The sequence below is a fragment of the Saccopteryx leptura genome, chromosome 2 (genome assembly GCF_036850995.1).
Source record: "Saccopteryx leptura isolate mSacLep1 chromosome 2, mSacLep1_pri_phased_curated, whole genome shotgun sequence".
NCBI lineage: Eukaryota > Metazoa > Chordata > Mammalia > Chiroptera > Emballonuridae > Saccopteryx > Saccopteryx leptura.
Window position 1 is genome coordinate 147,267,154 of NC_089504.1, and position 26,187 is coordinate 147,293,340.

The window sequence follows — 26,187 nt, forward strand, 5'->3', positions numbered from 1 at the left end:
ATTGTTAAATCTCATTTTGTGGCTTATATTTGAATATGAATATTTCTCATGTTTTAGAAATTTAACATAGAAATAAAATCAGCTAAAGTGCTAAAAGTTTTGGAGGAAAATTATCTTTCCTGTTCTATCTATATCCATTAAACAGTCTTACCATTTTATTCTTTGCTGGCCATTGTATCACTTGTCATATAGAAACAAGGCAATAATTAGATTCATTGCTTGATTTTTATATTAAGACTAGTATAAACTATGACTTGATCATTCCTTGATTTTTTTTTATGCTCTCAAGGTGAGAAGCAATTATTTTAGTTTAAAAGTCTTCTTTATAGATTATCCACACTGTGAAAATGAAAAGTAAACGTATGCTTAGTTACATATCAGATACTTAGCATATCAGAAATCTTATATGCTTGTTTATGTGAATCCATTTAAATCCGTTATCATTAGATTAAATGTGTTGTTTTTACATTGTTTATTTGATCCTCAGAATTAAATATAATTTGGGCCCTTTTGCTTGTTTCTGTGGATAAAGCATTGTCCAGTATGCTGAGGTTGCTAGTTCAATCCATCAAGGCACATGAGAAGGAACCAGTGCATGCACAACTAAATGGAACAATGAGTTAATGCTTCTCTCTCTCTCTCTCTCTCCTTTCCCCTCCCTCATTCTCATTCTCACTCTCACTCACTCTTCCCATTTCTCTCCCTCAAATCAGTGGAAAAAACTAAAAAAAAAGGTTAGGTATAATTTGGATACTAAAGTCTTTCTAGTTTTGAGAGTTGGTTAGAACATCCCTTCATCTTTATCCCCTTCTTTATAAACTTTATAAACTATAGAGGTTAGCTTAAGTATGGGTGTGTGTGTGTGTGCATGTATGTAGCACTGTTTCTTAGTTTTAAGCAAATTGCTTGATATTTTCTTGGTCAGTTCTGAGCATAACAAATCTTACCTATATTTGTCAAGTCTTACATTAAGGTGCTAGGTTGAGATAGATATTAGTATTATATGCAAATTTAACCGTTGTAGAGGCCTAGTAGTAGATCTTACTGATCCTGAGGTTTATTTTTATTTATTCGTGTTTTTAGTGAGAGAGAGACAGAAAGGGAGAGCAGATGAGAAGCATCAATTCTTTGTTTAAGCACTTTAGTTCATTGATTGCTTTCTCATATTTGCCTTGATGGGGCACAGGGGCAGGGGGCTCCAGCAGACCAAGTGACCCCTTGCTCAAGCCAGTGACCTTTGGACTCAAGTCACCAACCATGGGGTTATGTCTATGGTCCCATGCTCAAGCCTGTGACCCTGCACTCCAGTGGGTGAAACCGTGCTCAAGCCTGCAACCTCGGGGTTTCAAACCTGGGTCCTCAGCATCCCAGGTCGATGCTCTATCTACTGTGCCGCCACCTGGTAATGCGAGCTTGAAGTTTAGATTACTAAAATAGGAAAAAGTATGTAGTTAGCAATAATTGGATTAGCAGCTGAACTTAGCAATTCATAGCATCATCTTTCTTAGAACTGAAGGGGTTTTAAGGTGGTCTAGCCTCATAGTTTCTGGTAGGCTACAAATAAGGATATTTTTTTCTGGTAGGCTTGCATAAGAATAATTGACTTGCCAAAGATCACTCACTGTTCTGAATGATAGGGGAAACTGGAAGCTCATTCAGAGCTGCCTTTATTACTCTAGCCACTCTGATTTAAAAAGGATAAATGTAGAAGATTGACAGAGATTTCTTTGCTACCATAAAATGTGACCTTTACTTTTATGTTAAGATGATTCTATTGACTTATACTATCTATAAGGAATAGGTATTAAATTGTTGACCAGTAATAGTGATAAATATGCCCTTAATTTATCATTAGTATTCAGCAGTCTTACTTCTCTTCCCTTTCTATACAAAGAATTATATTTATAAGACAGGTGAGTATTATTGGAGAACCTATAACAAAACATATAGCAATCACTTGGGAAAACCACTTTTTACTTCATATATTCCTTATTGTAAGTGTTTTGCTTAGAAAAACTTAAACTTGCATATTTGATAAAGCTGTCCACTAATTTGTGTGTGTGTTTTAATAACCAGGAATACTAATTTAAAGTTTTCAGTCTGCTACATTATTTTTTAGATGGAGACCTCTACTGGAAGTATGAAGTAATAGATGGATTCTATTTTTTACATTATAAAATATCTAGACAAATGGATGTTAGGGAAGTTTATTTTTAAAATAGTCAATATAAAGTATCCAGAGTCCTTTTAAAAGAAACTTATGATGTTTTTAGATAATAGTGTACTTTTATGACACATCATCATAAAATTTTTAAACAGCAGAATACTGTTTATATTTTGATTTTTACATTTTTAGCTGTTTATTGAATTTGGCATGTGCCAAGCACTGTACAAAATGGTTTAAAGTAACTCATTTCTTCTTCACACCTCCTTGTACTGTTGTTATTATCCCAATGTTATATAAAACAGGACAAAGAGTTAAGAATCTTGCCCAAAGTCCCACAGTAAGTTTAGGAACTAATATTTGAGCCTGAACCATATTGCTCTAGAAATATTGTCCTATATTATCTTCCCCAAGTTCACATGATTACAATATTTTAAGTATGTGGAGACAGGACTTGAAGGAAATAAGCAAAATATGAACATTGTTGGGGTAGTTTTGAGGCTGTTTCTTTTTATTTTAAAAAATGCTTTAATGTATCTTTTTACAGTAAAACTTGTGTGCTGCAGTACAGTTTGTAGTATAGTTTAGTTATATAGATGTTCATTTTTTTTGTTTTTTACACCTCTACAAGATAGGTATAATCCTATTTTATAGACGAGGGAAAAAGCCTCTGAATATCATTGCTAGTAAGTAGTGGTGTCAGGATGACAGTGCAGCCTTGTGAATTATAATTCATTGCTCTTATTACCAAGGTCTCGGAGTCGACTTTTTTCTTTTATCTATCTCTTAAAACCTCTAAATCTTACTTGATACATTGTAGTTGACCTGAATCAGACCCTTGTCACTAGGGAGGTGTTTATGAAGTCAGGTAGTTATGGTGGACCTTGCAATGGAAAATCTAATTTGGCAAATTCTATAAGAAGTAAAAAATCAAAATCTACAGAGTTTATAGTATATAGCATTACATTGATCTAGCCCTAAGCCTATTTAACCTTTTCTTGTATAGTTTTATGAAACAAGCACCAAGAGTCAGTTTTAGTTGTAAAATATCTATTAGCATTGTATAAATGTGGCATTTTGTACAATTTTATATAGCACTTAAAAATACTTTTTTAAGTAAAATAGATATTAATGTCTCCCCACTTCTCTTTACAAGCTACAGTGGAATAGAGTCTTATATAAGGTGAGAGTTGATCCAGGGTTGTATTGATTTTGTTTCAAACTAGAATGTGAAGATCTAAGGATTTTGCAGGGTAACTACTATTTCTAAATAATGGATGCTGAAAATGATGTGATAGGTCAGTGGAAGCATTTTAGCAGTCAGGAATGTTCATTATCATCATAGTAATAGCTAAGTTTATTGAACACTTATTATTTGCAAGATACTCTGCTCACCCTGCATTTTTCTAATTCTCAGAACCATCTTGTAAGATTAATACTATCATTGTCATTTTATAGATGAGAAAACTTAAGATTTAGCGAGGTTAAGTAACTTGTAGTAACTACAAAGTAGGGGAGCTAGAAGTTAATCCAGGTCTTCTACCTCCAGAGACCAAATTTTTAACCATGATGCAGAATACTGCTCTTTATTTATTCATTCAGTGATGAATGATTGGTAATTTTTTATTTCCCAGACTGTCCTTTGCATTGGACAATATTTTCCTGTTTAGAGCTAGGAAAAGGAAACAGTAAAACAGATTATATTAGGTAATGATAAGTGAAAGGAGAAAAATAAAGCAGATAAAGAAGACAGGTTTTGAAAGGGAGTGTTCTGTTTTTAGGTAGAGTGGACCAGGAAAAGTCTTTCTATGGTAGTGACATTTGAATAAAGACTCAAAGAGGTGAAAGAGCAAACCAGGTAGATATCTGGGTAAGAGTGAACAAACAGCAATGGAGCATGCCTGGTATATTCAAGAAACAGTAAGAAGGCCATAGTGGCTAGTTAGTAAGCAAAGAGGAGAGAAATTGGAGATTAGAATCAGAGAGATAAGAGAGCACTGCTACCTGATTTTGGTAAGGGCTTTGCCTTTTCCTGAAGCCACTGGGGGATTCTGAGCAGTGAATTGGCATTATCTGGATCTCTCTTGGTGTTTTGTTATAAACAGGTGAAGGTATGTTTGTGTGCTGGTGGTGGGGGGGAATCACTGGCAGAAGCAAGGAGACATGGGGGTAGGACTAATACATAAAATAATCCAGGTGACAAAAAATATGATGGTGGTTTGTACTGTTGCGGTTCATAGCTCTTGAAATGGTGATAAGTAGCCATATTTTGGATATCTAAAAATTTCAAATCTAAAACTTAACTTTAATTAACAGAGACTACATAAATACTCAGAACCCATCAGGTGTCAGGTCTTATACTTTTTCGATTGTAAACTTTTTTCTTGATCATGAAAGTATAGTAACACATGTTCATTGTATACAATTTAGAAAATACAAAGAAGAGGAAATAATGAGCACTATTAATATGTTAGGATGTTTTCTCCAAGTGTTTTTTTAATAAAGATTAAACTTTAAAATCTATCCTCCAGAAGCTGGCTCTCTGTCTCCTGATAAAATGTTAGTTCCTTCAGAGCAGGATCTGAGCTTTTTATTTCTTTATATTGAGTTCCTATCTTGGGTATCTGGTTCATAGTAAGTGTATAGTACTGCTTGTTTTGTTTGAATTAATTGTGCCGATCAACTGGGTGCCATATCCTTACACATTCTTGAAAGACAGATACTGTGTTTTTTTCCATTAATTGCAAGGCTTGGTGAATGGGCAATCAGTAAGTGTTGGTAGACGTAGTTAAAACTCTGAACTCCAGCCATTCTTATCTATTTATGGTTCTCTAAACGTGCCAAGTTTTTTTTTTTTTTGCCTTTCTGCCTCTAACATGCTGTTTTCTCTGCCTGGAATTCCTTTCCCTTCTTCTTTGCCTGATATACTCCTACCTTTCTTTGAACATAAATGTCATCTTCTCTACAAAGCCTTTTCTTATCTCCCTGAACAGTTTGAAGTGATCCTTCTTTATAATGCGACTTTTTCTCCCATTTATACCTTTATTATAGACACCGCTATAATGAATGTTTTCATGTCTGTCTCCCTTATTGCACCATCAGCCCAAGGAAGTAAGGAGTTAGTTTTATGTATCTTTGTAGCCCCATCATCATAATCATCATAACGCAGTGCATATTAGTGCACTTGTAAGAGTTAACAGGTGCCTAAAGGAGTCAATGAATGAATGCTGCAAAGGGTTATTGGAAAATGAGAAGGAAATCACTGTGGTTTGAGAGTAGAAGGGATTTATGGCAGAGGCCTTGAGCTTGGCATCCAAAGACTGGTTGGATTTACACTGCTCACAAAAATTAAGGGATATTTTAAAATGAATATGAAGCAATAAAAAAAGGAAGCCTTTGATATTTTTTTATTAAACAAGAACATCAGAAAAGCAAACAAGGTAAAGAAAGTTGTTTGATTATGCAAATGAGATGCAAACTGTTATCGTGATGAGTAGCAAGTGACATTGGTGGGGGTGAACAGAATCATGTCAAACTGGACGACAGTGTCACACATTGACTGTTCAGTAGGGTATACAGTCGCCCAACACTGCCAAAACACACTGACAGTGATGGGGCATGGACAGGATCAGAGTGACCAGCAGTTCCTGTGGGATCCTCTGCCACTCTTGCTCCAGGGCAACTTGCAGCTCAAGAGGTGTGTGGGAGGCATTGGATGGTTTGCCAGATGTCTTCCTAGTGCTTCCCAAGCATGTTCAGTGGGGTTCAGGTCTGGAGAATGTGAAGACCATTTCATGCGTTCGATTCCTACCTCCTGAAGCAAGTTATTGATGAGATGCGCACGGTGGGGCCTTGCATTATCATCCATGAGATGAAAGTTGTTTCCAACTGCTCCAGCATAGGGTACCAATGTAGGGTGCAGGACCTCATCTCGATATCTGACAACAGTCAGCTATCTGTTTCTGATGACATGGAAGTCAACCACCATTGCTAATGCAAGCCCACACCATGATTCTATCACCACTGAAGGAGTCCCTTTCTCATATGAAACGTGGATTCTCCCATGTTCTTCATTCACGCCAGATCAGGACACAATGATTGTCTGGCTGCAGACTGAACCGTGACTCATCAGAGAAGAGGACAGTTGACCACTCAGCACGAGTCCAATGACTATGCTCATCAGCCTACCTTCTTTGGGTTCTACAGTGTTCAGCAGATAATGGAATGCATACCATTAGTTGCCAGGCATGAGTCCAACACGATGGAGCCGATTTCATATGGTCTGGGTGCATATCTGACATCTAGTGGCAGCAAGAAACTCCCCACAGCATTGCTGTGCCTGTTCCTTCTGAATGCCAGTAAGGTCAAGTAGTGGTAATCTTTTGTAGTTGAGGCAGATGGGCAACCCTACCCTCATCTTCATATTGTGCCAGTCTCTTGTAAGTGATTCCATAGTCTGCTAAGCATACTTTGGGATGTTCGAAGTGCTGTTGCCACTGTCATCTGTGCTTGAGCAGCTTTAAGATGTCCTGTGGCTCTCCAGGTTTTGTATTTGGGCAAATCGTGTTGCAGGGGCATTGCAAGAGCTGGGAAATTGCAGGACATGCAGATACTCCAGTACTTTCAGACTTTTGTAGCGCATTTTCACCAATGAAGCAAAAATTGGTTTTGCATATCATTTGCATAATCAAACAACTTTCTTTGACTTGTTTGCTTTTCTGATGTTCTTGTTTAATAAAAAAAAAATCAAATGCTTTTTTTTATCGCTTCATATTTATTTTGAAATATCCCCTAATTTATATGAGCAGTGGAAATAGAAAAGGGGGAGGTGGGGGAGAGGGTTGTTTTAGGTATAAGGAAAGGGAGTTTGGGAATATGTACAATGTGTTTGAACCTTGCTGCATGTGATTGGTGGAAGGTGAGACGGGACCAAAGATTGGTACAAGATTGTGGAGGATTCTGAAAATCAGGTCAAAGCATTTGACCTTTATTATTTACATAATGAGGATGTAAGGTTGTGGTGTTTTGGTTTTTTTTAGCAAAACAATTTGATGAAAATTATGTTTGAGGAACATTATTCTTACATTTTCACTACATTTGGGTAAACACCAAGTGAGAGGAAGGGAGATAGAGAAGCAGACCTGAGCCATGTACCCCAACCAGGATCTGCCCAGCAACCTCGGTCTGGGGCCAATACTCAAACCAGCTGAACTATCCTCAGCACCTGAGGCCCAGGCTCCAACCAGTCGAGCCACTGGCTGCGAGATGGGAAGAGACAGAGAGAGAAGGGGGAAAAGGAGGTAAAGAGAAGCAAATAGTCACTTCTCATGTGTGCTCTGACTAGGCATCAAACCCGGGACATCTGCATGCTGGACCAATTCTCTATCCACTAAGCCAGCCAGCAAGGGCCTTGAATAACATATATATTCGAACGAAATGACTGAGTAATATGGGAAGTGTATGTTTAACTTTTTAAGAAGCTGCCAAACTTTGGTTCCAGAACCATTGTAACATTTTACGTTCCCATCAACAGTACCATTAGAATTTGTTTTTCCGTAATGATTAATGATGTTGAATATTTGCCATGTACTCATTTGAATTTGTGCATCTTTTTTGAATTGTCAGTTCAAAATTTTTGTGTACTTTTTTTTTTATTGGATTGTTGGTTTTCCTTATATTCAATTTGGAGTATTTTTATACATTCTGAATGTTATTAGACATGTGACTTACAAATATTTTCCCATTCTGTGACTTATCCCTTCAGTTTTTTATGAAGAATTTTTAATTTGATAAATTGATCAATTTTTCTTTCATGATTAATGCTTTTGATGTTGTATCTAAAAACTCTTTGCCTAACCCACACCACAAATATTTTCTATTATCTTCCTCTAAGTCAGCGGTTCTCAACCTGTGGGTCGCGACCCCAGCGGGGGTCGAATGACCAAAACACAGGGGTCGCCTAAAGCCATCGGATAGGCGACCCCTGTGTTTTGGTTGTTCGACCCCTACCGGGGTCGCGACCCACAGGTTGAGAACCACTGCTCTAAGTGTTTAATAGTTTTACGGTTTTTTTATTTATTGAGGCATAATTGACATATATAATTGTATATAAACAGTGTCGGGCAAAAGTAGGTTTATAGTTATGAACATGCAAAACACAGTTTATTCATGTATTATTATTCATTTTTAGAGAGGAGAGAGAGAAAGAGAAGGGGAGAAAGAGCAGGAAGCATCAACTTCCATATGTGCCTTGACTGGGCAAGCCAGGGTTTTGAACTGGCGACCTAAGCATTGCAGGTCGATGCTAAATCCACTACACCACCATAGGTCAGGCTTGTTGTTATTATTTTTAGCAAAGGGTTGGGGACAGGGACAGACAGGGAGAGAGATGAGAAGCATCAATTCTTTGTTGCAGCACCTTAGTTGTTTATTGGTTGGTTGATTGTTTGATTGCTTTTTCATGTGCCTTGACCAGGGATGAGGGGGTTCCAGCTTAGCCAGTGACCCCTTGCTGAAGGCAGCAACCTTGGGCTTCAAGCCAGTGACCTTTGGGCTTAAGCCAACAACCATAGGGTTTTGTTGGTGAGCCTGTGCTCAAGCCAGATGAGCTTGCGCTCAAGCCAGATGAGCCCGCACACAGGCCAGTGACCTTGGTATTTCGAAACTGGGTCCTCTGCATCCCAGGCTGATCCTCTATCCACTGCACTACTGCTTGGTCAGGCATTAGTGTATCATTTTCTATATGAAAATCTGTAAACCTACTTTTGCCTTACCCTGTATTTAAAGGGTACAGTGTGCCCTGGCCTGGTTGCTGAGTCGATAGAGCATCAGCCTGGCATATGGACGTCACAGGTTTGATTCCTAGTCAAAGCACACAAGAGAAGCAACCATCTGCTTCTGTCCCCCTTTCTCACCCCCTTCTCTCCCTCTTCTCCTCCTGCAGCCAGTGGCTCGATTGGTTTTATCGTCAGCCCAGGCATTGGGGATAGCTTAGTTGGTCTGAGCACGTAAGCCTCAGGTGCTAAAAATAGCTCAGTAGTTGAGCATTGGCCCAGATGGGGCTTGTCAGGTGAATCCTGGTCAGGGTGGGAGAGTGTCTCCCTATCTCCCCTCCTCTCACTTAAAAAAAAAAAGTACAATGTGGTGATTTGATATACTGTAAAATGATAAGTAGTTTTTAATTTTACATTTAAATGTATCTTGACTTAAATTTTGCATATGGTGACACATATGAATTGTTTAATAGTATCAAGTGTCCTTCTATTTAATGCCTTAGTGGCATCTCACAAATTGTGATATTTTATTTTCATTCCATTCAATATACTTTTTAATTTCTCCTTATTAGTTTGACCCATGGGTTATTTAAAAGTACTTAATCTCCAAATATTTAGAAGTTTTGCCAGACATCTTTTTGTTATTATTTTTGATAGTTATTGAATATTAATTATGTTTCACTGTCATTGGAGAGAATACTTTTTATGACTTGAATCCCTTTACATTTTGAGAGTTGATTTGTGATCTAGAATGTGGTCTCTCTTGCTAAATATTCTGTGTGCACTTGAGAAGAAAGTGTTTTTGGCTGTTTGTTGAAGTAGTCTATAAATATCATTTGAGTCAATTATGTTGATAGTGTTTGTAATGTATCTTTTCTTTCTTTAATTTCTTGACAGAGAGTAAGAGAGAGAGACAGACAGGGGCAGATAGACAGGAAGGGAGAGAGATGAACTGAACCAGTTCTTCTTTGCAGCACCTTAGTTGTTCACTGATTGCTTTCTCATATGTGCCTGGACTAGGGCGGGGGTTCCAGCAGAGTGAGTGACCCCTTGCTCAAGCCAGCAACCTTGAGCTTCAAGCCGGCAACCTTTGGGCTTAAGCCAGTGACCATGGCATCATGTCTATGACCTCACGCTCAAGTCAGTGACCCCGTGCTCAAGCCAGATGAGCCACTCTTGGGGTTTCGAACTTGGGTCCTCCACATCTCAGTCTGACACTCTCTGTCCACCGCGCCTACACCTGGTCAGGCTGTAATGTATCTTTTCTAATTTTCTGTCACCTTGTTCTATCAGTTCTTGAGAGAGGAGTATTTAAATTTCTAACTATAATTGTACATCTTTTTTGTCTCACAGTTTATTAGTTTTGATATATTTTTGAAATTTTGTTAATTTTGTATATTAACATTTAGGATCATATGTCCTCTTGATAAAATGACACATTTGTGACCCAAAAATGACCATTTTCATCCTTGGTAGTAATATTTGATTTGAAATCTGCTTTGTCCGATGTTAATATAGCCACTCTAGCATTGTTTTGACTAATGCCAGAATGGCATATGTTCCCCCATATTTTTACTTTTAACTATTTGTGTCTATCTATTTAAAGTGCATTTCTTTTAGGTACCATATAGTTGAGGGGGTCCTTAATCTAACAATCTTTTTTAATTGGGGTGTTTAGACTATGTACATTTAATGTGACTAATGGTCTGATTGAGTTTAAATCCATCATCTTGCTGCTCTTTTTCTATTTATCTTGTCTGTTCTTTGTTTCTTTTTTCTCTTTTGCCTTCTTTGGGGTTTTGAATATTTTTATAGTTCAGTTTTATCTCCTTGTGTATTAGAACCCTTAGTTTTAATGGTTGCTTTAACTTACCATAGTTTACCATCCAGTGAATTACAAGTATAAAGTATACCTTGTAGTAGTATACTTATATTTTCCCCCTCTTGTCCTTTGTACTATTTTCTTATATTTTATTTAACATATGTTGTAAACTAAATACTACATGGTAGTTATTTTTTAAGAAGTTACCTTTTAAAGAGATTTGAATATTAAAATATTTTTGTTTTTTTACATTGTTACCATTTCCAGTTCTCTTATTCTTTTGTAGATAAAGATTTACATGAAATTTTATTACTATATTTAATCCTAGAGAAGTCTTATTTTTTCCTTTTAACTTCTATGTATACTTGTACTCTTTGCTTTGGGGATTTATGACTTAAAATTAATTAATTGGCTGTAGTTATACCGTATTTTTTGCTTCTTAAGACATACCTGACCATAAGACACACCTATGGTTTTAAGGAGGAAAATAGAAAATAAAAATATTCTGAACCAAATGGTGTGTTAAAATATCTAATAAAATACCGTATTTTTCACTCCATAAAATGCACGGGCATTTCCCTCTCCACTTTTTGGGGGGAGAGGGGAGTGCGTCTTATGAAACAAAAAGTATAGTACTTTTAGATGCTTTATTTTAACTTCATGCTGCTTAGGGTTTTTTTTTTTTTGTTTTCAGTTTTTAACATCATACATTTAAAGCTAGTTTTCATTCTTTAAAGAAAGTGTAAGTAAATAAGATTATTCCCTCGTGTATATACTTATCTACTGCTAATCCTAAGATTTCAGGATTGAATAATTTAGTGTCCTATAGATAACCCTATAGTTAACTCTAGTATTCTAATGTAAGACTAATTTGTCATTTTAGCTTCAAAATAACGTGCTTGTTATTTTTCTTCCCCTTTTCATAATATACAGAAAAATAACTGTTGAATATATCTTTACTGATCACTTAGGTCCTCTTGATAAATAGGAATTTCCAGTAGAAGTGAACACTAATGTATTATAGAAAACACAGTTTTATATGTTTAGATTCTCCCTCAGTAGTTAAATTCAAATATTGTATCCTAAATGGCTTAAGGCCAACCTTTAAGTCTTGTTTTAGTAAATGGATATTTTCTTCTTTGGGAAAAATTGGTGGGTGAAAAATCTGTATTTATAAAAGCAGTCAGTTTAGAGGAGTATAACTTGCAATTTTTGTTACATGCTTTCTTATAGAGTTAATTTGAAAAATAAGTTTTTTTCCATGCGTTAAGTAATTCAGGAAATCTCTAATGACTGGGTAGGAATGGCAAGTCACTAAAAACATCAACAAACTCTGGGTTCCGGGGAGGGTAGTGGTATGTGATATGAGATGTATCTATGGAAATATAGTTCATACATCTTTGCAAGGGATATGAGGAAAAAACTTTTTTACCTCTTGCTGGTAGTCATCTCCTGTTATGGGAGAGGGATGAGGAAGATGTATTAAGAAATCATTAAAAGACAATTGAGGTTTAGCTTTCGTTGGGACTATTCTCTCCTGGCAGGCCATCATGAAGGTTCTCTGTGGACCCACTTTCCCAGTGAAACTGGTACAAATTATGTTTTAAAAAGCAGTCATTTAAAGCCTGTAGAAATGGTCCTAAGGGCATATAGCAAATTTTTAAAAAATCTAAAAATGTTAAGAACAGCTGAAATGTGTAGTATTTGAGCTAAGACTTGCTTTCTCTTTCCCTTTTCCTAGTTCAGTAGGGTGGAAACTTCACTCCAGACTGTTACAGCCAAGAACACAGGGTTTCCTGTACCTCTACTCTCTACCTAGTTGGATGGTATCTTTTGAGAGGAGCGACACATCAGCATTTATAATTCTGTTCCCAGCTACGTGTTGCTGAGGCCAAGTTCTGGGCAAATGGGGATGAGAGACAGGCTCAGTTATTTTGCCTAGTTTTTGCTCATGGCACAGAGGCTCTATAACTTGTGCACAGTGCTACTGAAAATACTGGTATTCTAATCCCCCTTGCCTTAGCTCTTAATGGAGCAGTTCCACACTGAAAGAGGAGAGCAGTTCCACACTGAAAGAGGAAGTTGAGAAGACCTAAGGCTGCTGTCTGCCACACTACCAAGTGTTTAGGGCCTTAAAGCTGGCTTGTTACTCAGAAGTGCACTACTGTCCCTCCCCTCAGCTCCAGAGCCATGGCTCAGAGGCTTTGCCTGGGGAGAACCAAGCTCTGAATTTCTTTCCAAAGGAACTAACTTCATTTGCATCAGTATGTAGAAAAGTTCAAGCTTAAGGGTACTGTCAAAAACAGTGGAGGTTGTGAAGGGTAATTAGGAGGAGATTGGTGGATGCATTGGAGATAGGTAAAGATAAGCAGGCTAGTTTGTTGGAGAGAACCAGGGAAATAAGAACTCCTAGGGTTAGAATAAATCTCAAACACTAACCTTGAGAATTGTTCCTTCAAAGGAGCCCAGATTTGTTTGGATCAGTCTGTGTAACATTTTATGCTTTAAGGCAGCGGTCCCCAACCCCCAGGCCATGGACCAGTACCAGTCCGTGGGCCATTTGGTACCAGTTCGCAGAGAAAGAATAAATAACTTACATTATTAACATTTTATTTATATTTAAGTCTGAACGATTTTTATTTTTAAAAAATTACCAGATTCCCTCTGTTACATCCGTCTAAGACTCACTCTTGATGCTTGTCTTGGTCACGTGATACATTTATCCGTCCCACCCTAAAGGCAGGTCTGTGAAAATATTTTCTGACATTAAACCGGTCTGTGGCTGGCGCAATAAAGGTTGGGGACCACTGCTTTAGGGCATTGCTGAAAACAATAGAACAATCAGCTGGCCTATAGTGGTGCTTAACAGCTAGGTTTAACCATGGGAAGTGACAGGAAGTCCTGCCAAAACTGTCATTCAGTGGTAATATTGGTAATACCCAAGGCTGTGCTTCCTAAAGAGGTGTATCAGGGGCTTCACACTGAGGGAACTTGGGGGAACAAACATCACTGAAATAATCCAGACAATGGCTAAGTATACAAGTAAATAGTAATAACAAACCCAAATGGAGGCAACTAGTATCAGAGTTGCTGTAATATAGTATCTAAAATCTCCAGATTTGAACATAATATTATGAGACATGCAAAGAAACAGGAAAGTATGATCAGAAAAAAAGGCAGGCAGCAGAAACTATTCTAAATTAACCAAACATTGGTTTAACAAACATTTCAGAGTAGTCATTATAAATATGTTATGAGAAAACTCACTCTTAAGAGAATTTATAGTTAGTGAACTCAGAGAATCCATTCTTTTAGTGAACGAAAGAAAGGAAATCATGATTAAAGAAGTAAGTGACAATTTATAGCAAATAAAGACTGTAATAAAAAGATAGTAATTATAAAAAATAACTAAATGAAAAAATTCTGGGTTGATAAGTACCAAATGAAATTAAAAATTCAATAAAGGAGCTCAATGATAAATTTGAACTGACAGAAGAGTTAGCCAACTTGAAGATAGATTGACAGAGATTATATATGAGGAACAAAGAGAAAAAAATGAAGAATAATGAACTCAGAGCAATGTAGGATGCCATTAAGTGTCCCAACATACACATAATGGGAGTACCTGGAGAGAAAGGAGTAGAAAAAGTATTTGAAGAAATAATAGCTGTAAAGTTCACATCATTTATTGAAAAACATAAGTCTACATATTTTGGTACCTCTCTAAGTAGGATAAACTCTTAAGAAATCTATAGACGCATCTTAGTAAAAATGCTGAAAGTCAAAAGATTAGGAAAAATATTAAAAGCAGCAAGAGAAAAACAAATCGTCACTTACAAGGGAACCCCGATAAAATTAAGAGACTTTTCATCAGGCAGAGACCAGAATACAGTGGAATAACACATTCAGAGTGCTTAAAGGAAACAAAAACTGCTAACCAAGAATCTTTTGTCCAAGAAGCTGTTTTTCAAAATAAAGATGAGATACATTCCCAAAATGAAGAAAACAGAAAATTTGTTGCTAGTACACCCACCTTACAAGAAAATGCTAAAGAATGACAGCAAGTGACCCCATACTTTAATGCACACACAGAGAAAACCAGTAAAGGTAATTATGTAGTAATGAAAGACAGTATAAATCCATATTTCTCTTAACTCATTTAAAAAATAGTTCCATAAAATGATATGTATACAATATGTTCTGGGCCTATAACACATAGAAATTATTATATATGCAAAAAGGAGTTTAATGGGAGCAAAGCTGTGTTGAGCTAAAAAAATAATATGGTAGCACAAATCCACAGGAACAAGAGAAGAAATATAAGTGATAGATACGAGGCTAATTTAACAAAAACTATAAATAATTACTTGCCCTTATCTCAGCATCTTTAAAGTTCATAAATTATGTAAAGTAATAATTACAACAATTGTTATAATAATTATAACACGTATAGGTTGAGTTTGTAATATTTATAGGAGTAATATATATGGAGCTAATAGCTTAAAAAGGGGGGAAGGGAATAGTTACATAGGAAGGACATTTCTATATTTCTATATTAGTGTAGAATGAAGCTGCTAAGATATGTATAGGAAGCCCTAGAACAGTCATGAAGAAAATAGCTATAAAAATATAAAGAGTGGGCCCTGGCCGGTTGGCTCAGCGGTAGAGCGTCGGCCTAGCCTGCGGAGGACCCGGGTTCGATTCCCGGCCAGGGCACACAGGAGAAGCGCCCATTTGCTTCTCCACCCCTCCGCCGCACCTTCCTCTCTGTCTCTCTCTTCCCCTCCCGCAGCCAAGGCTCCATTGGAGCAAAGATGGCCCGGGCGCTGGGGATGGCTCTGTGGCCTCTGCCTCAGGCGCTAGAGTGGCTCTGGTCGCAACATGGCGACCCCCAGGATGGGCAGAGCATCGCCCCCTGGTGGGCAGAGCGTCGCCCCTGGTGGGCGTGCTGGGTGGATCCCGGTCAGGCGCATGCGGTAGTCTGTCTGACTGTCTCTCCCTGTTTCCAGCTTCAGAAAAATGCAAAAAAAATAAATAAATAAAGAGTGAAAAAAAATCACTGAAGAAATTAAAATGCTGTATTAGAAAATATTCAGCCTGACCCATGATGTTGCAGTGGATAGAGTGTTGTCTTAGGATACTGAGGTCCCAGATTTGAAACCCCACAATTGTCGACTAGAGCACAGGCTTGAGTGCAGGCCCACCAGCTTGAACATGGAGTCTCTGGCTTGAGCTTGAAATCTTAGACATTATTGAATGGTTGCTGGCTTGAGCCCAAGGCCTCTGGCTTGAGCAAGGGTTCAGTGGCTTTGCTGGAGCCTCCCCAGTCAAGGCACCTATGAGAAGCAGTCAGTGAACAACTTAAGTGATGCAACTACGAGTGATGCTTCTCGTCTCCCTTCCTGTCTGTCTCTCTCTCTCTTTCTCTCTTGCTAAAAACAAAGAAAAAAATTCACGTAATGTAAAAGAAAGTAGTGAAGTAGTAAAAACAAACAAAAGATGAAACGTGGACAATGAAAAGTAAAATGGCAGGCATAAATCCAACTATATCAATAATGACATTAGATATAAATGGATTAAACAGGCTAATAAAAAGTCAGAAGTCAAATTGGATTAAAAAAATACATATGGGACCCAACCATATGGCCTGTATAGGAGACACTTTAGAGCAGGGGTCTCCAAACTTTTTACACAGGGGACCAGTTCACTGTCCCTCAGACCATTGGAGGGCCACCACATACAGTGCTCCTCTCACTGACCACCAATGAAAGAGGTGCCCCATCTGGAAGTGTGGTGGGGGGCCGGATAAATGGCCTCAGGGGGCCGCATGTGGCCCGCGGGCTGTAGTTTGGGGAAGCCTGCTTTAGAGGCAGTAATATACAAATAGATTGAAAGGAAAATAATGGCTGAAGATATATATTGCAAACAGCAAGCATAAGAAAATTAAGAGTGACTATACTAATACCAGATTAAATGGACTTTAAAATGATAAAAAATAATGTTGCTGTAGATTAAAAAGAGGTAAATTTTATATTGATAAAAATGGCAACTCATCAGGAAGAGATAACAGTTTTACATATATGCATCTAACAACAAAGCACTAAAATATATGAAGCAAAAACTGACAGAAATAAAAGGAATAGACAGATAAAAAATAGAACAACTAGGCAAAAGATTAACAAGGAAATACATCTCAAACAGCAGTATAAATTAACTTCCTAGCAGACATCTATAGAACAGTACCCAACCGTAGCAAAATATGTACTCTTCTAAAGTGCACATGGAATATTTTCCAAAAATTACCATATGCTAGATTGTATGGAACAAACCTTAATACATTTAAAAAGAATTCATATAAAGTATGGCTTTAAATCACAATGGAATGGAATGAAATTAGGACTCAACTTAAACTTGGGAAACCCAGAAATAATAAAATTAAGCATCATAGTTCTAAATAACCAGTGGGTCAAAAAGGAAATCAAAAGTGAAGTTAGGAAATACTTCAAAATGAATGGAAATGAAGACAGAGCATGCAAAAACATGGCTGCAGCTAATGCAATGCTTAGAGGGAAATTTATAGCTGTATATGTATATTTAAAATGAAAGATCTCAAATCAGTAACTTAATCTGTTTTAACATACTAGAAAAGAGCAAACTATACCTAAAGCAGCAAGGAAAATAATAAAGATTAAAGTGGAAATTAAATAAAGAAAAATAGTAAGTAGAGTAAATCAATAAAATCAAAAGCTGGTTCTTTTAAAATAACAAAATTTTAAAAATCTTTAGCTAGAAAGTTTTATTGATCAAGAAAAATGAATGATTCAAATTACAAGGATTAGAATTGAAAAATGGGATATTGCTATTATTCTTAAATAAAAAGGATTATAAAGGAATAATAACAATTATATGCCAATAAAATTGATAATTTAGATGATATGGAAAAAATTCCAAGAAAGACAAATTACCAAAATTGACTCAAGAAAAGGAGACAACCCTAATAGATCTATATAACAAGTAAGATGATTGACTTAGTAGATAGAGCACTATCCACAAAGAAAAGCCCAGGCCCAGATGATTTTACTAGTCCTGCCGAACATTAAAAGAAAAATTAATACCAATTCTTCACAAAGTCTTGCACAATACTGACTTAATTGGGAGCATGTGTACTCTGTACACAGGTGGAGTGGAGAGGGTGACAAGAGCATCAAGGAAAGGCAGTGAGATACTTATCTTCTCATGACTGGAATATTAGGGATCCCTGCTTTGATTAGAAATGTCTTTTCATATATGGCTTCCTGGATTTATTACTCTGTATTTAGTTGATAAGACTTCAGTTTATACAGGTTCTTAAAGAATATTGTATTACCTGAGTGAGAAAAACCCTTAACGACAGTTCTGTTGATGACTGAATTTGACTTTATTTCAAAGTAGTGAGGGTTTTGAGTTTACAAGAGAATACTAGTTGTATTAATTTGGCCTGATAATATTGTGAGTCTGAAGGCATTAGTAAATAATCCTTTTCCAGGTTTTTATGGATCTAATTTTTAGTGTTATGATCTATTATAAGAATAAAATATCCTTACATATTCCTTGCATCATTTTGGATAAGGTTAGAGTATAAGCTAGGGTTGAATTTGCTGATTGTTTCCATTTATATTTTCTTTGTTTTATTTATGTTTTCTTCTTTTCATCTTAGCTTAACACTTTTTCCAGAGGACTTTATTTAGATTTATACAGCATATTTGTCCAGAATCATTTGTATAGATCTTGAGTCTCTCTTGTTTGTGTATGTACACATATATGTGCATAGATTTTGAATGTGTGTGTGTGAATATATGAATTGTGGCATGCTTTTTACCCATTTGGGTTATAAACAATGAATGGCTCCCATTAGTTTCCCAATAAGACAATACTGGTAGAACTCAGTAGATTAAGATAAGGCCCCCTGCCTTCCAAGTTCCTTAACCTTTTTTGTTAACTATTATAGGAATCTGGTTGTTCAGATTGCTAATATTGCAAGTGCACACACAACCATATATTCATACAAAATGATAATAGTAATAGCTAACATTTATTGAATGAGTACTTAAGTATCAGTAAGTATGGCCAGAAAATTGTTCTAACTAAAACCTAGGTTATTTTGAAGACATTCTGATTTTACTGCTGTTCTTGATCTTAAACTAGGACAGAGGTTCTCAACGAAGAAGGGCAATTTTGACCCTCAGGGAACATTTGACAATGTCTGGAACATTACTGATTGGTATAACTGGTGAGTCTACTGGCACTAGCGGGTAGAGACTAGGGATGCTGCTAAACATCTTAGAGTGCACAGGGTGGCCTCCCACAAAATGATCTGGCCTAAAATGTTAATAGTGCTGAGGTTGAGAATCTCTGGATTAAGGTGATTTTGCACTCACCCTATAAGCGTGACCAAAGTTTGAGGAAAAATGTTTTCTTTTAGTGTTTGGTTCAACTATGATGTTTCCATGCCATTTCTTAGGACATAAATTGGTCACCAGAATGTTTAACTGTGGTAAAGTTTAGGTGCCTGCCATCTCAGGGAAAACCTGGAACAACTACAGTGGTCCCTCGGCTATCACGGGGGTTCCAGAACCCCTTCCCCATGATAGGCGAAAATCCTCGAAGTAGCAACCTTATATTTTTTTTATTACTTATATACAGTGTGTCCGTAAAGTCATGGTGCACTTTCGACCGGTCACAGGAAAGCAACAAAAGACGATAGAAATGTGAAATCTGCACCAAATAAAAGGAAAACTCTCCCAGTTTCATACCTATTCAGTGCAGTTTGATATGGGCTCACGCACAGATTTTTTAGGGCTTCTTAGGTAGCTATCCCGGGGTTAGAATGCAAATGTTCATTCCTACTGAGATAGTCTCAAATTTTGAGAACTTCTCTACAGAGAGAAAGGTCTTTTTGAATTTGAGTTCTCTTGATTTTAATGCAGTGTGCTTGTTCTCTTTTTTGTCTTAACTGTATTATTTGTGGGGAGATAAATTGTCCAAATTATTTACTGAAATCAAATAGCACATGTAAAGTGTTCAAAGAAACACTTCTTAGGCAAACTTGAGAGATACTATTTCAAGGGATCAGGATAGATAGTTGTATAAATCGTAAAGTCCTCAAGAGATTTCATTCAAAATCCTGCATTGTGGAAATATAATTGTTTGGTACTCAGGCTGCTGAGTTAAACAGACTTCAAAGGCATGAAATCAATGAATATTTAAAAAACAGACACACATGCTCTCGTAGTAACTTTTTAGATGGAAATTAGGATATTGAAGAGGGAGAAAAACAGTTATATTTTTAAAATTTCTTAAACTGTATTCTATAAGGGTCATGGTATAGTAAATATATGTTATGTAAAGATGTTATTTTAAATAGTGGTAAAAATTTCAGATTTGGGTGCCTATAATAGCAACGTTAGTCTACTTGAGGGTGGTTATTTTAAAATTGTAGTGTAATTAGTATTAATGTTTTAATTATTGTATTTATAATGACTGAATTATCATTGAAATGTTAGTCTGTTACCTATAATATATAAAAGGTATAGGAGATATAATAACATTAAATTTACAAAGCTGTGCTATCTATAGCTTCCAAGTCTTTGGGCCTTGCTTCTCACTGCACAAGCAGTGCATAAATATTGAGGTATTTCAACCTTGACTTTTCTTTCTGTAAGTTATATTTTTTCATAAGCAGGTTATACTACTACCTCTTGAGTCTGGTCCCTAATTCTCTTTCAATACAAGTGCTATGTGTATATGTGTTATTTGTGTTGGACTAATTTATATTTTAAAGTAAGTTAGCTATATGTTAAGATTAGTTTAGGGCTAAACTACATAACTATTTACATTAGACTTTCTTGCTGATATCTTAGATTGAAAGTGCTAGGTCCAGGGACTAGTAGCTCTAAAGCTTATATTACACTCAACAAGTAAGATTTTAACAAACTGACTGTTTTGTAATTTTACTAATAAGAATGATTAAAGCCCCAGATAATGCCTGGCTTTCTGTGGGTTTTTTTTTTGTTATTGTTGTTTTAAGAGGACACCTTATTGTAGATTCAAGATATACATGGCAAAGTGGGGTAACCTCACATGTTGTTAAGTTTCTGTTTTCATTTTACTTCTAAATTTGGAGCATCTGAGCTCCTTAACTCTGAACAGAGGCCAGGGATATTTGCTTTCATTGTAAAAAAATGCTCATAAGTTGGATGTCTGTCAGTACTTACTGCTGTTTTTGATAATATAGTTATTAGACAGAATATAGTGTGTAGATAAAAGGCAGAGAGAGATGGAGAGAGAGATGGGGAGGAGTAGCAGGTTGGGAAAAAGAGAGAGTAGTAATAGTAATAAAAAGACTACAAGGTCTGGATTGATCTATATTTACTCTGAAGTTACATACTGTAAATATAGTTTACCGAACAATGGGTTTATTTAGCTCAATAAGAAAATCAGTTCTTTCAGGACTTATACTTAATCTTTTAAATTTAAATTAATTATAATTTTAAAATGAATTATTTCATTTACAATATAAGAATTTGTTGTATCACAAAATTAAAATTCAAAGACTCTTTTATTTAATCATCCAAATTCAGTGCTTTGGGAAAAAATGAGCTCTCTTTTAATCATAAAGCTAACACTTGGTAATTAATAGAAAACATGGACAATTCTTTTTTAATCAAATTTATTGGGGTGACATTGGTTAATAAAATTATATAGGTTTGAAGTGTGCATTTCTGTGATATATCATCTGTATATTGCATTTTGTGTTTACCACCCAAAATCAGATCTTCAGTCACCATATATTTAACCCCTCTTTACCCTTTACCCCATTTCTGCTGGTAACCACCATACTGTTGTTTGTGTCTATGAGTTTTTCTTTTTCTTGTTCATGTGTTGCTTTCAGTTTTATATCCCACATATGAGTGAAATCATGTGATTGTTGATTTTTTCTGTATACTTATATAGCATAATATTCTCAAGATCCATTCATGTTGTCACAAATGGCAATATTTCATCTTTTTTATGGCTGAGTAGTGTTCCATTCTGTATATGTATCATATCTTCTTTATCCAGTCATCTATCAAAGGATTCTTTGGTTATCTTAGTCACTGTGAATAATGCTGCAATGAATATAGGAGTGCTTGATCATATGGTAATAATGGATAATAGCCATTCTAACAGCTGTGAGATAGTATCTCACTGTAGATTTTATTTGCAGTTCTCTAATATCTAATGAAGTTGAGCATCATTTCATATATATATTTGGTGGCCATTTGCATATCTTGGGAGAAGTGTCTATTCAGTTCCTCTGCCAATTTTTTAACTGGATTGTTTCTTTTTTTGTTGTTGAGTTATATGAGTTCTTTATATATCTTGAATATTAACCTTTTGTTGGATCTGTTGTTTGCAAATAAATATCTTCTCCCATTTGGTACCTTACTTGTTTGTTTTGCTGATGATTTCTTTTATTGTACAGAAGCTTTTAGTTTGATAATCACATTTATTTATTTTTGCTTTTACTTCCCTTGCCTTCAGGGTCAAATTCATAAAATCCTCTTTAAGACCAAGATCCATAAGTATAGTTCCTTTTTTGTTCTATGTAGTTTTTGTTTCAGGTTTTATATTTATATCTTTCATCTATTTTAAGTTAATTTTTGTATATGAGGACAGATAGCATGTCTATTTTTATTATTTTGCATGTGGCTTACCAATTTTCCCAGCACCATTTATTTATGATGCTTTCTTTTCTCCATTGTATGTTTTGGCTCCTTTGTTGAAAATTATTTGCCTGTATATATGTGGCTTTATATCTGGGTTCTCAGTTCTGTTTCATGGGTCTGGGTGTCTTGTTTCTCTGCCAATACCGTGTTGTTTGATTATTGTCACTTTGTAGTATAATTGGAAATTAGGGAATGCGATACTTCCAACTTTGTTCTTTTTTCTCAAGATTGCTTTGGCTAGTCAGGGTTTTCTGTGGCTTCATACCAATCTAATGACTTTTAGTTCTGTGTCTTTAAAACACCTTTGATGTTTTAGTGGGAATTGCATTAAATATGTATTATATATTGCTTTGGGTAATATGACTGTTTTTAACTATGTTAATTCTTCCAATCCATGAACATGGAATATTTTTTCATTTCTTTGTGTCTTTTCAAACTCTTTTAATATTGCTTTGTTGTATTCAGTGTATAGGTTCTTCACATCCTTTGTTAAGTTCATTCTTTTTCTTTTTTTTATGATTTTAATTTGTGTTTACATAGATTCAAGTGTCCCACCGAATATATCTCCCCCCACCCCCTTTTTTTTTTTTTTTTAACAGAGACAGAGAGAGAGTCAGAGAGAGGGATAGACAGGGACAGACAGACAGGAACGGAGAGATGAGAAGCATCAATCATTAGTTTTTCGTTGCGCGCTGCGACTTCCTAGTTGTTCATTGATTGCTTTCTCATATGTGCCTTGACCGCGGGCCTTCAGCAGACTGAGTAACCCCTTGCTGGAGCCAGTGACCCTGAGTCCAAGCTGGTGAGCTTTTGCTCAAACCAGATGAGCCCGCGCTCAAGCTGAGCTGGCGACCTCGGGGTCTCGGACCTGGGTCCTTCCATATCCCAGTCCAATGCTCTATCCACTGCGCTACTGCCTGGTCAGGCTCCTCCTACCCCTTTATTCTCCTCGGCCCCCCCTAAATATATAAAATATATATATATATATATATATATATATATATTTTTTTTTTTTTTTTTTTTTGCGAAGCCAGAAACGGGGAGTCAGTCAGACAGACTCCCGCATGCGCCGACCGGGATCCACCCAGCACGCCCACCAGGGGGTGATGCTCTGCCCATCCAGGGCGTCGCTCTTTTGCGACCAGAGCCACTCCAGCGCCTGAGGCAGAGGCCACAGAGCCATCCCCAGCGCCCGGGCCATCCTTGCTCCAATGGAGCCTTGGCTGCGGGAGGGGAAGAGAGAGACAGAGAGGAAGGAGAGGGGGAGGGGTGGAAAAGCAGATGGGCGCCTCTCCTGTGTGCCCTGGCCAGGAATCGAATCCAGGACTCCCGCACGCCACGCTGACGCTCTACCACTGAGCCAACCAGCCAGGGCCTGTATATATAATTTTATTAATCTCTTTCCCTTCTCTGATCTTCTCTTCTCTTCTACTTTCCCTCTGACTGCTTTCCCTCTGGTCCCTTTGATCCTCCTGCGTCTGCCTCTGTTCCGTTGCTCAGTTCATATTGTTCATTAGGTTCCTCAAATGAGTGAGGTCATATGATATTTTTTTTTCTCTGCCTGGTTTATATCATTTAGCATGATAGTTTCCAGGTCCATCCATGTTGTCGTGAACCGTAAGATTTTCTTCTTCCTCATGGTCGTGTAGTTTTCCATTGTGTATATGTGCAACATATTTTTAATCCACTTGTCTACTGACGGACATTTGGGCTGTTTCCAGATCTTGGCTATTGTAAACAATGCTGCAATAAACATGGGGGTGCATTTCTTCTTTTGAATCAGTGATTTGATGTTCATAGGATATATTCCTAAAAGTGGGATAGCTGGGTCAAAGGGAAGTTCCATTTTTAATTTTTTGAAGAATCTCCATACTGTTTTCCACAGTGGCTGCACCAGTCTGCATTCCCACCAGCAGTGCAGGAGGGCTCCCTTTTCTCCATATCCTCGCCAGCACTTATTATGTGTTGTTTTGTTAAGAAGAGCCATTCTGACAGGTGTGAGGTGGTATCTCATTGTGGTTTTAATTTGCATTTCTCTAATGATTAGTGATGTTGAACATTTTTCATCTGCCTATTGGCCATCTGTATGTCCTCTTTGGAGAAGTATTTATTCATTTCTTTTGCCCATTTTTTGATTGGATTGTTTATCTTCCTCGTGTTGAGTTTTACAAGTTCTTTATAAATTTTGGTTATTAATCCCTTATCAGACGTATTGGCTAATATATTCTCCCATTGTGTGGTTTTCTTTTTATTTTGTTAATGGTGTCTTTTGCTGTGCAAAAGCTTTTTAGTTTGATATAGTCCCATTTGTTCATCCTGTCCTTTATTTCACTTGCCGTGGAGATAAAGATAAAGCAGCAAAAATATATTGCTACAAGAGATATCGGAGAGCTTACTGCCTGTGTTTTCTTCCAAGATGTTTATGGTTTCATGACTTACATTTAAGTCTTTTATCCATTTTGAGTATACTTTTGTGAATGATGTAAGTTGGTGATCCAGTTTCATTTTTTTGCAAATACCTGTCCAATTTTCCCAACACCATTTGTTAAAGAGACTCTTTACTCCATTGAATGCTCTTACCTTCTTTGTCAAATATCAATTGTCCGTATAGGTGTGGGTTTATTTCTAGGTTCTCTGTTTTGTTCCATTGATCTGTATGTCTGTTCTTATGCCAGTACCAAGCTGTTTTGAGTACAGTGGCCTCCTAGTGCAACTTGATACCAGGAAGTGTGATACCCCCCACTTTATCCTCCTTTTTCAGGATTGCTGAGGCTATTCGTGTTCTTTTTTGGTTCCATATTAAGTTTTGGAATATTTGTTCTATATCTTTGAAGTATGTCATTGGTATTTTAATAGGAACTGCATTGAATTTATAAATTGCTTTGGGTAATATAGACATTTTAATGATATTTATTCTTCCTATCCATGAACATGGTATATGCTTCCACTTGTTTGTATCTTCCTTGATTTCCTATATAAATGTTGTATAATTTTCTGAGTACAAGTCTTTAACCTCTTTGGTTAAATTTACTCCTAGGTACTTAATTTTTTTTTGGTCCAATACTGAAGGGGATTGTTTTCATAATATCTCTTTCAGACAAGTTCATTGTTGGTGTATAAAAATGTCACTGATTTCTGAATTTTGATTTTATATCCTCCCATCTTGCTGAACTCATTTACCAGATCCAGTAGTTTTTTGACTGAGACTAGATTTTTCTATGTACAGTATCATATCATCAGCAAATAATGATAGTGTTACTTCTTCTTTTCCAATTTGGATGCCTTTTATGTCTTCTTCTTGTATATATATTTACTGTGGCTAAGACTTCCAGTACTAGGTTGAATAAGAGTGGTGAAAGCGGGCACCCCTGCCTTGTTCCTGATCTTAAGAGGATTTCTTTTAATTTTTACCCATTGATTATAATGTTGGCTTTGGATTTGCCATAGATGGCCTTTATCATGTTGAGGTGTGATCCCTATATCCCCACTTTGCTGAGAGTTTTGATCATAAATGGGTGCTGGATTTTATCAAATGCTTTTTCTGCATCTATTGATATTATCATATGATTTTTATCCTGTCTTTTGTTTATGTGTTGAATCACATTGATTGATTTGTGGATATTGTAACAGCCTTGTCTCCCTAGAATAATTCCCACCTGATCATAATATATGATTTTTTTC

General features: G+C 36.5%; 1 protein-coding gene across 1 annotated transcript in view; it reads left to right on the plus strand.

Annotated features, from left to right (window-relative positions):
- ARID2 (AT-rich interaction domain 2) overlaps positions 1–26,187 on the plus strand; it is a 203,733-nt gene that overhangs the window by 16,215 nt on the left and 161,331 nt on the right. The window lies entirely within an intron of this gene.